The following is a 12236-nucleotide window of genomic DNA, read 5'->3' on the forward strand; positions in this document are numbered from 1 at the left end:
TCAGAGCCACACACCCATGATAATCCTGTGAACTCAGAACAACACAACCATGATAATCCTGTGAACTCAGAGTCACACACCCATGATATTCCTGTCAAATCAGAGCAACACACCCATGATAATCCTGTGAACTCAGTACAACACACCCATGATAATCCTGTGAACTCAGTACAACACAACCATGATAATCCTGTGAACTCAGAGCCACACACCCATGATATTCCTGTCAAATCAGAGCAACACACCCATGATAATCCTGTGAACTCAGTACAACACACCCATGATAATCCTGTGAACTCAGAGCCACACACCCATGATAATCCTGTGAACTCAACACAACACTCCCATGATAATCCTGTGAACTCAGAGCCACACACCCATGATAATCCTGTGAACTCAGTACAACACACCCATGATAATCCTGTGAACTCAACACAACACACCCATGATAATCCTGTGAACTCAGAGTAACACACCCATGATAATCCTGTGAACTTTGTACAACACACCCATGATAATCCTGGGAACTCAGCACAACACACCCATGATAATCCTGTGAACTCAGCAAAACACACCCAAGGTAATCCTGTGAACTCAGAGTAACCCATCCATGGTAATCCTGTGAACTCACCTAGGGGAAAAAGAAAGACTAAGACTGTTAACACATAAAGGAGTTTCCAGGCCAGCCCAAATTTCCATTTGTCACAATTACACTGGCATTGCTCCTTGCTCTCCATCGCAAATACCCCTAAAATGCCATCTGGCTTATAGATCCATAAATCTGGACTACAAAGGCGAGACAAACGTTTCCATCCGGAGGAAGTCTCCTCCAGGGTTCTCACAAAGATGAAGGAGGTTGCAGAAGCCTATCTTGGGAAGACCGTTACAAATGCTGTGGTTACTGCCACGAGTGACTCAGGCCAGGCAACAAAAGATGGCTGGTCTGAATGGACTGAGAATTATCAATGAACCAACTGCTGCTGCTATTGCTTACAGCTTAGACAAGAAGGCTGGGACTGAAAGCAATGTGCTGATCTTTGATTTGGGAGGTGGCACTTTCAATGTGTTAATCTTCACTATTGAGGATGGAATCTTTGGGGTCAAATCTACAGCAGGAGACACCCACCTGGGTGGAGAAGGCTTTGACAACCGAATGGTAAACCATTTCATTGCCAGATTCAAACGCAAGCATAGGAAGCACACAGCGAGGAGCTGTGGGCCGTCTGGGCACGGCCCTGAGTGGGCATGTGACCCGTCCTCCAGCTCGCAGGCCAGCATCGGGGCTGACTCCCATACCTCCACCACCCTCCATGGTGCCAAACTAGATGAGTTGCAGGTCCATCACATTGTCCTGGTGGGTGGTTCCACCCACATTCCCAAGATCCAGAAGCTTCTACAAGTCTTCTTCCACGGGACAGAGCTGAATAAGAGCATTAACCCTGACGAAGCTGTTGCTTACGGTGCAGCAGCCCAGGCACCCATTCTATCTGGAGACAAGTCTGAAACTTTCAGGATCTGCTGCGCTTGGGTGTCACCCCTCTGTCCTGGGTACTGAGGCTGCTGGTGGAGTCATGACCTTCCTCATTAAACACAATAAACCTTTCCTACCAGACAGACTCAGACCTTCACCACCGACGCTGACAACCAGCCCGGTGTGCTCATTCAGGCATACGAGTGTGACTGGGCCATACCCAGGGACAGCCGCCGGCTTGCACAGCTTGAGCGCACAGACATGCATGCCTTCTGCACCACGTGTGTTCCTCACTTGACATTGATGGCAATGGATTCCTCACTGTCTCTGCTGTAGGTAAGAGCAGGAAAGGAGAACACGATCACAACCACCAATGACAAAGGTTGTCTTAGCAAGGAGGACGTTGAAGGCATGGTTCCGGAAGCTGAGAAAGACAAAGCTGAGGGTGAGAAGCCAAGGGACAAGGTATCATCGGAGAATTCCCTGGAATCCTACGCATTCAACATGAAAGCAACTGGTGAAGAAGAGACACTCCAGGGCGAATCAATGGTGAGGACAAACAGACCCTTGACAAGTGTAATGAGCTCATCCGTTGGTTGGATAAGAATCAGACTGCAGAAAAGGAAGAATTTGAAATCAGCAGAAAGAACTAGAGAATGTGCGTGACCCATCCCCACCAAACTGCCCCAAACTGCGGGTGGCACACGGGAGGTGTGCCCGGAGGTGTGCCGGGGGCGGGGGGGGGGCTCCTCCCGCAGAGCGTCCCTGAGCCCACCATTGACAAGGCTGACTGAGGTAGCCCAACACACGTGCAGCCCCGTCCACACAATAAACACTGACGAGGCTGACTGACATACACCCCAACACACATGCAGCCCCGTCCACACAATACACACTGACGAGGCTGACTGAGATACAACCCAACACACGTGCAGCCCCGTCCACACAATACACACTGACGAGGCTGACTGAGATACAGCCCAACACACGTGCAGCCCCGTCCACACAATAAACACTGACAAGGCTGACTGAGGTAGCCCAACACACGTGCAGCCCCGTCCACACAATACACACTGACGAGGCTGACTGAGATACAACCCAACACACGTGCAGCCCCGCCCACACAATAAACATTTAAAGTCCAAATCCAGCAACTTCTATTGCAGTTTTAAAAGTTAAGCTGCTGTAGCAAATTACCAGGCACTCTCAATACTTGATATGGAACATGAACACAGCGAAAAATATTAACGTTGCACTCTGTAAAGCACTGTATTGTGAGTAGAAAATGCAATGTCTTAAATAAATATATTTAAAATCGGCTCACAGAAACCCCCCATACTTGCATTCATGCTTTGTGTAAAGTACAAATCTCGTGTCTCCAGCGGCTTGTCTTCCTAAAAGCACTCACAGGCTAACATTTAATTTTCTAGATTATGGCTGAGTCTCCGCTGTGAGTGTTGATGTCTGAGACATTGAGGTTTGGAAGTTACAGTTTTGCCATTGTTTTGATTCATATTCTTCATTCAAGGAATGCAATGTGTTCTATTGTTACTTTTTGTAGCAAATGTAACAAAACCGCTTTATAAATGAGTGGTCTAGCATGCTTAACATTGTCAATAAGACTTCACAAATATTTGTTAGTCAGGAAATTGGATTATATTTTTCAGACAATACATTGTACTTATCTTAATTAAATCTTTTGTTGGTGATTAAAAGACTTGTCTAGACTTAGGGCCATCCTTCTGCATTTCCGTGGATGATGGCCAGTATTTTACATGAAGAAAAGGACTTTGGATTCATTTATCTAGTTATGGGAGGGGAACCTAGAAATGTATTTGGTGATAGGTCTTGTTATTGAATTTCTAAGTTGCAAGACAGGAAAAACAGTTGATTGATGATTTTTCATTACAGTTCGTCTCAAGTAGGTGGCATTGTATTTTCTTATGATTGTGAATTAACAAAAGGCAACACAAAAGGAAAATGAATGCTGTTTGTTAGTGCTGAACTTTACTATAAAATAATAACTGGATACTTTCCTAGCCGCTACAGAGGAGTATGTTGAATTTTATATATTTGATAGAAAAGGGGAGGGGAAGTGGGGGAAAGTGAGGCACAACAAGTCTTGACAAGAAATGTATCTTTACCTTACTTATGTAGCTGTCATCCCTCTGTACATAACTCTATACAGTAAAATAAAATTTCAAAAAGAAAAAAGGAAGTGGAATAAACTAGTGGGAAGTAAGGAATTTTGGTATAGCAAATGCAAGAATATAGTGAAAGGGTTAAAGCTCTTTCTTGCTCATGGAAAATGTTGGCTGGGCTGACATTTGAACATTTCTTTTGTGTCTCAGTGTGCCTTCATTGGCTTCATTCTCAGGATACATGGTAACAAAATGGGGATTCAAGTTTACATGGCAAAACTTGCAGGAGTCCTGAAATTAATGCTGACAGACTAATAAAAATTATAAAAATTTGCATCTCTGAAAGAATTAATTGTCCCTTTTGTTATGTGGATTTAAATTGCACTTATGAAATTTAAATCTACATCATGAAATATTGGTTTTTAAGAAGTTTTTGAGTTACTACTCAAGGAAATTTAGAAAATCAGTTAGTGATATTTTCTCATATTATTTACCCTGCCAATTTTTTTTAAAAAAAGAATGAGCAATTTTAAAATTTCTCCTCAGGTTGTTCTTTGAAATTTCTTCCGGTCAAGCTTACTAGCCAGCTTTTCTGATCAGTGTGGAAGCCAAATAATCTATTGAATGCCAACAACTCATAAGGAACTTCATTCATGAGCGAAGTGAATGTACTCACTTCCTCCTGCTGAGTTTCTGCTACTACCAGACATTTGAGGTATATTTGTGCTTTCATAGATAATTTAAGAAAGTGCTATTGACTGATTATTCCTTCTGTTTTGTAGCTCTCATGAACTCTGGTAATATTAAAAATATTTAAAGCAGGGAAGTTCAGATTTCATTGATACACAATATGATGTTTCAACAAAGTAATAGAAGCTCTCAAAATCCATTATTGTATAGTTATCAAGAGCAATTTATGAGTAATTTTCCAAAAAATTATAATTACATTATGCTCTAGAAGACCAGCAATACAATATTTGTTAGAAAATCGTCTTGAATTTCATGGAAAAGGTCCTTTCAGTGTTTCATCTTCATTCATTTATGTAGTTGGTGATTTGTTTTTCTCTAGTTTACACTAACACAATCTAAAACTGTATTTGCGCTGTCTGTAAGAGGATCACAGGATGTGTCGTTCCCTGTTCTCTGGCCCGGGCTGGCTGGCCACTCCGAGGAGGACTCGTTGTCCCCCCCCCGTCCCCTCCCAGCAGGAGCAATGGACGGGACAGCCTTCACGCCCCGTCACCAGCAGCTTTTAAAGTGTCCCAAGACTTCCACCTACTCCTCATCTTCCATTACTTTAACTTTAATTCATGAGCACGTAAATTTCAAATAAGAAACTGCTATTTTATTCTTGCCCTCCATTCCCTGGACAATAGGACACATTGGTGGGCAGTCCTGCTCCAAGACACTCGCCAGTGTCCACCCTGACTGTGTCCACCCTGACTGTGTCCACCCTGTGTCCACCCTGACTGATGTCCATCTTGTGTCCACCCGAGCTTGCCGGTGTCCACCCTGACTGTGTCCACCCTGACTATTGTCCACCCTGTGTCCACCCGAGCTCGCCTGTGTCCACCCTGGCTGATGTCCATCTTGTGTCCACCCGAGCTTGCCGGTGTCCACCCTGACTGTGTCTACCCTGACTATTGTCCACCCTGTGTCCACCCGAGCTCGCCTGTGTCCACCCTGGCTGATGTCCATCTTGTGTTCACCTGAGCTTGCCGGTGTCCACCCTGACTGTGTCTACCCTGACTGATGTCCATCTTGTGTCCACCCGAGCTTGCTGGTGTCCACCCTGACTGGTGTCCACTCTGACTAGTGTCCACCCTGTGTCCACCCGAGCTCACCTGTGTCCACCCTGACTGGTGTCCACCCGAGCTGGTGGTGGCATCTTAGTGATAACCTCCAAGATGGAAAGGAGAAGGAAGTTTTGTAAATTCAGGAAGAAAAAGAACACATCTATCCATTAGAAGTGAAAGGGAGATAGGTCTTACTAGACAAGCAGTAGCTGAAAACCACCAATATTTGATGTCTTTAAAGAATGCTAAAGAAGTCTTTGTGTTGAAATGAAAAGATGCTGATTAACAATTGAAAACAAAATCATAAAACTCTAAAACTTAGTGTCAAAGATAAATATATAGTCATGTTCAGAATATGCTAACGTTGTAATGGCATATAAAACACTTTTATCTCTGATATAAAAGTTAAAGTACAATTTATTTAAAACAACTAGAGGTACAATAGCTTGTTAGGGAGGCAGCATCTAAAAAGATGTAAATTATAATATCAACAGCATAAAAACTGAGGGAATGGAAGAAGTAAAACTAGATTGTTATATGCAACTGAAGTTACCAGCTTAATATTTCACAAATAAATATTAGTTCTGTTCACCTGAAACATTAATTACATTCTCCTAAGTATAGAAATGATGTACCGCAAAGAAATGTTTTCAGTCCGTTTGGTCTGCAGACCTCTCTGAGGCTCCACACCAGGACTTGACAAATTAATGCACTTAGAGTTTGATATTCCATATTGAAAGAATTGCTGAATTTTTATTCTGATAGTTAATTTCATCCAAAATATTGTAAGTAGACAGTAAAACTATGAAAAAATATATTATACAAATGAATAAAACTGAATATTGGCAGAGAACTAGAACTAGTCTTTAATGAAATATCTTTTCTAAGTGTTCCTTAGGACCTGAGCTACCTGAATCTAGATTATTCTAAGCCTTTTTTGGGAATTCAGTAGCCCAATGAGTAGTCTCACTTTTATCAAACATTTCAGCATGAATTCATTCACTCAATTCTAAGGGCCATTTCCTCTAAATTACCTAAAATTTCTATGTCTTATGAGAGAATAATGTAAAATTTAATATTTTTAAAGTCTTGAAATTAAACTCTTCTCTTTTTAATGGAATGCTGGATTGAGTTTAACATCTGAAGTCCTCTGGGAACTACAGAAACACTTGCAAACACATTTTCAGATTTATTTTTCATGGATACTATTAGTCACTTGTTCTTTTATTAAAAAGAGGTTATTCTTCATTCTTTCAGAAGAAAGCCTTTAATTGTTAGCACAAATTTTCCTCTAGTAATATGCTCCATTTACTTGGAAATTATTTACTTGACAATGATCTTAATTAACTCCTAATGTAATTAATAAGATGGGCATTTGAGCTTTATAAGGCACCTGAAATTAATTAGATATGAACATTTTAGTGACTTTCAGTTTTTGTTTTTGTTTGTGTCAGTCGTGGGGCTTGAACTCTGGGCCTGGGCTCTGTCTCTGACTTTTAGTTTTGAAGTGATTTTATCTATAGAAAAGTTGCAGTGTAGTAGAGATTTCCCATTTACCCTTTACAACCTTCTTCCAGTTTCAATAGCTTGACAACAACATTAGTGCATATTTATGAAAGCTAAGAGATTAACATTAGTATTATGTTATCAATTAAGCTTAACATTTGGCTTAATTGGCTTTCCTGAGATTTTCTATCAGATTCTCTTGGTCTCTTTCTTTCTATGACAATTCCGCAGTCTTTCATTTGGTGACCTTGACACTTTTGAACATTTTGCTAAATAGTCTTGAGATTCATTTCTGAGGATAAGTATCAGGGAAGCCACACGGCAGTGTGCGTTGTACCTTGTCATGGCTATGTGGAGCACAAGGAAATCAAGGAACAGGCCATGCGAAAATCCTAACATAGTGTTTCGGACACTCTCAGGCTCACAGTATGTGCTTGTTTTTATATCTTCCTTTTGTTCACTGTAGTAATCTTAACTATATTTTGTTTATTATTTATGGAAATTTTCTATGCACCTGGACACTAAATCTTGGTGAGATATATAAGTAATGCAAATGTGATTTTTGTGTTTGCTTTTTGATTTAAATATATACATATATATAGGTCACACAGAAAATTTGAATTCCAATGCAATAAAATAAATAACCATCATTTTTTAACTAGTAGAACAAGATGACTCATGCTTACTAGTTCAAAAGTGAGTTTGTCTGTATGGAAGCAGATTCCCTGAAGTTTTAAGGAAGAGATTACAATAATTAGGTAGTTTAGTAAAACGTCTTTACTCTGAGCCGTTTCTGTGAAGCTCCAAACACATCCACAGGGGCTGGTCCCCACCCTGTCTCCTACGACCGAGGAAATAAATTCTACATGCTTGTTATATATCGCTTAAGAAATGTGTTACTCAAAGTCACTACAACCATTTTTGTAATCTAGATACTCTGTACCCATCAAATACAGACTCACATACGAGACAAAGTAACTTCTGTCTTGATTTCCATGAACAGACCCTATTTCTAGATCGCCTCTGATGTGTTTCGGGGTTGCTTATCCACCTCCGTTTCTCCCCCCCTTGGCCAGATGGCTGCAGGGTAACTTGGGCTGGCCTCGGCACTTGGGAAGTTGGGCCTGCTCTTCCTTCTGGATGCAGACGGGCCCGTGCGGGGTGGAGCCCGCACAGGTGTTCAGCCCGCCTTTCTCTCCGCGTGGCAACCGTGCAGGTTCATCAGAATCCCAGCGCCTCTGTGTCGGGATGTGTGAAATAAGGGTCTTGATGGGTCTGGTGTCAGACTTCTCTAAAGAACTAAACACAACTTCTTCCTGTAAAAAGCCCTATGTCTAACACATAGCACGGACTCGACAACTAGTTATGATTCAAGATCATCTTGACTCTGCGGTCGTGGATTTTGGGATCAGCATTTCAATCATGTAATCAACTTCACGCACTGCCTTTGTAGGTAATGTACACTCTCCAGCCAACTGTGCGGACAGGGCGGCTCTGGGCCGCTTCCTCAGAGTGAGCTTGCTCAGAGTGAGCCACGCACCTCTTGTGGGTGCCTTGCCACGCGCATGCCCGCCACGCGGCTGTGGAGACTGCATTCCACCAGCTGACAGGAGTCACTTGACATTAATATCGGAAATTCCTTGTGTTACAAATGAGGAACCGAAGGCTGGGAAGAGCTCAGAGGCTCAACGTGAAGAGCTCTGGCTGTGTGGCGGGGCTGTGGGGCTGGCTCCAGGGAGCCCCTGCGTCTGGCCCACAGCTGTCCATCCAAGACTATCTGTCATCAACAATAAATGGGCTGTTGCTGGGGAATCAAAACATAATAAGAAATAATGTTAAAACTCTACTGAATATCACCTTAGTTTCGTTGATAATATAATTATACTTTAATGACATTTAAGTATTTTAAGTGCCTCTAGGTCAAGAAAAATAAATGGATGCTTTGAAGAACATTAAAAAGCTAATTAACAGAGATTCTCAGGTGAGAAAAATGGTATATAAGAATAGATCTCACTGTATTTTGATACTTTCCACCAAAGCCCCCCTGATTTGCTCCCCAAATCTCCCGGCCGCCACCCCTGCTTCTTTCCACAGCTGGTCAAATACTCACCTGCTCTGCGGATAATCAGAGGTTGGGAGATACTCATCGGCTCTGCTTGGGGTGTGCAGAGCCCAGGATGGGCTTTCAGGGGAAGACCGGGAGTCCCCTGATGAGGTTATTTATGGAGACTCCCATTCCTGGGTCACACCTACCCTGCAGTGAAGTTGTATTCCACTGCAACTCCTTGCTCACAACTCTGCCTGCTTCTGAGCAGCTTTTTTCTGACATCCAGCAGAGGAGAAAGAGAAAGATTTTAATCATAGTTTCAGCTTTAAAGGAAAGGGGAATACAATTATATCATAATTGGATAAAAGGTAACTGTGTAATCAGTTTAAAAAATGTGTTACAAAAATAATGCATTTGACACTATTGCTTACAAACCACCAATAAAAATCCAGGTTAAAGAGGCAGTTTAAGTAACTCTGCTGATTTTTTCTTTTGAACCCGCAGATTGTTGACTCTTTTTATTGAGATGTTACTTTACAGAGAATGGTGAGTCTGTGTTTGTGGACTCGTTGAGCAGCAGTTCAAACTGGACTTGTAACTTTAATTTGCATGGAATGCCTCTTAGACAGATGCTACAGAAAGACCCCTCTCTCCGAGTCCTGTTTCCATAGCTCTCACCAAGCCATGCCACCGGCAAAATGAGATGATTTGTGCTTGCTGTCTGTATGGAGACAGCTTCCCCGAAGACACTTGAAGAACAGATGACAGCAGTTATGTGTCTTCCCATGGTGTGGTCCAGTCCCAGGAAGAGCCGTTTCTGTGATGGGAGGAATGCATTCAGACCATCATAGCTGTCCCGGGAGACTGCACGGGCCTGCGCCCCACCCAGCTCTGGAGAGCCAGGAAATGAATCCTCCACATAGACAGTCTGAAAGATTAAAAATTAGAATTACATTTTACAATTGCTAACTGCTGATTTTGCTTTTGTAAACTTGCTTGCGCTAGCACCCCCCCCCCTTTCTGGAGATAAGGAATTGAGTAAAAAAGTCTCGGAGCCCAGATGCCAGCCGGGACAAGGTCTGTGGTCATAGATAAAGAACAAACAGGTATGTTTTTCTAGTTCCTGTTTGAAAATTCCCTAAGTGGCTAAATGGGACCCAAGAATGGGACCCAAGATAAGGACCACCTGGCAAGTCCAGCAAACTAGGCCAAATGTTAATCAATCACAAGCCTGTAACTATGTAAACTCCCCTCCAGGGTGACCGCTCCCCCTAGACTTGCCCTGAGCCAACTGTTTTACAAAGAGTGTTATAAACTTCCCCGCATAGTAAAAGTGATTGCTGGAGTGTACAGTGACTTTTAAACGGGCCAATCCGGGGACACCTGGTGTTATATGCTAATCTTGTGGTTTTTGCCTTTAAGGATGCCTGTAACTGTTGCTCGGGGCTCTCTCCCTTGCTGGGGCAGAGAGACCGTTTGCGCAAACGCTGAATAAACTCCTCTTGCTTGTTGCATCTACTGGTTTGGAGTCTTGGTTTCTGGGGTGCCCTCCCGTTGACGAAAGTATCCTAGGGGACTAGAGTCTTTCAAGTCAAAATGAGCTCTCCTCCACTTCATGCTTCATGCTTTAGGGCCCCACCCTGCTTATTAGGCAAACATCATCAAAATCATGATGTTTAATAGTGACACACGATTCACTATACTAAATTAGTAATGTTATTATTATAGGTTTGGGACCTGTCACCTTGCCTTGTGATCTATGCTGACAATTTTCATCTTGTTTCTAATGATAGTATGATGTATATATTACAATTATAATGTACAATTATTGGAACTATATCGACTTGTTTCTAAGGATAAATAGAAAACAATACATATATGAGACAATAGAACAATGATTTCAAGTTTCAGATTCAGAATCTCAAGCACAGGTGAGAAGATTTTACCTATCAAGCATCAGTGGTGAGCTTCCCCGGCTTTGCAAGGTATGTTGTCTCTGCTGCAACATTCTTTTATAATGAAGTAGACAAGATATAAGTAGTTGGTATGAATGTGTGCAGGGCACTGTTTGCCCACCCCTGAACTTGAGCTTTTACAAATGTCTGTTCAAACTGTGACTTTTGGTAAGTTACCAAAATTCATATTCTTTTTTTTGGTTTTTTTTTTGGTCGGCCGTGGGGCTTGAACTCTGGGCCTGGGCGCTGTCCCTCAGCTCTTCAGCTCAAGGCGAGCGCTCTACCACTTGAGCTACAGCGCCACTTCCGGTTTTCTGGTGGTTTATTGGAGATAAGAGTCTCACGGTCTCTCCTGCCCGGGCTGGCTTTGAACCGCGATCCTCAGATCTCAGCCTCCTGAGTAGCTAGGATTACAGGCGTGAGCCACCAGCGCCCAGCTTAAATTCATATTCTTAAAGTATAATTGCAAACAACACCAATATCTGTTTTATAAAAGAATCCTTGTCCAACTTAATTTACATAAAGTGCTGAGAAAGGTATATCTTAGCATAAAGTCAGGGAACCTTAGCAGTGACCTCCACACATATTTCTCTAAGATTTTTTTTATTTCTTTATTTAGAATTTGTAAATCCATGTTCTCCTAAGCACATTAATCACTGTTGTGATTTACAGTAACCACAGAGTTTTATCACTAAGAACATATATTAGCATTGGTTCATTTAGCCCATGTGGTTACAACCAGAAGACAGAGTATCACCAAATGTCTGCAGGAGAGGAACAGCTCTCATTACTTTTGAGTTCTTGAAAGCCTGAGCTGTTAGGTTGTTTAAAGACTTCTGAGCCGGCCTTTTCTCTTGTGATTCTAATGACAGTAAACCAGAAACCAGGCTATCTGAAATGCATTAAAATGTAAACATGTGGTTTACCACAAATGCTTAAAGTTCCTAGGTTTTGCTGTAGAGACCATCTAAGCTTAAATAAATAGAAAAACAAGGAAGTAGTTAACATAAACCAACAAACAATTAGTAGACGTAAAGGTGTATTTTTCCTACCTAAAAGGATAAAATCATTAACTATAATATGACCATTATTTAACAGAAATCAAAGTAGATTCCAAAGGTATTCATCTCACCCTTGCGCATTCTCTGTGGGTCTTAAATACACGTCCTAGGAGCGTGTACGTGTGGTTTTCTTTGTGGTCTACAGGTGCTGTTAAGGATTGTGCCTGAGGATAATATTTTTAGAGGCCCTGGCAGCTCCCGCTTGCGTGCTCCAGATTTATCACTCGGTGCAGAGAAGGCAGACCATGGAAGGGGGCGC

At 42.1% G+C, this 12236-nt stretch overlaps 1 pseudogene across 1 annotated transcript; it reads left to right on the top strand.

The window, feature by feature from the left end:
• Positions 1–934: 934 nt before the first annotated feature.
• On the top strand, positions 935–2124 carry LOC138823711 (heat shock cognate 71 kDa protein pseudogene; annotated as a pseudogene). Its single transcript, XR_011370887.1, has one exon. The product of XR_011370887.1 is annotated as a heat shock cognate 71 kDa protein pseudogene (transcript).
• Positions 2125–12236: the final 10112 nt, after the last annotated feature.

This window comes from Dipodomys merriami, unplaced genomic scaffold (genome assembly GCF_024711535.1).
Source record: "Dipodomys merriami isolate MVZ:Mamm:240054 unplaced genomic scaffold, mDipMer1.0.p SCAF_122, whole genome shotgun sequence".
Classification (NCBI taxonomy): domain Eukaryota; kingdom Metazoa; phylum Chordata; class Mammalia; order Rodentia; family Heteromyidae; genus Dipodomys; species Dipodomys merriami.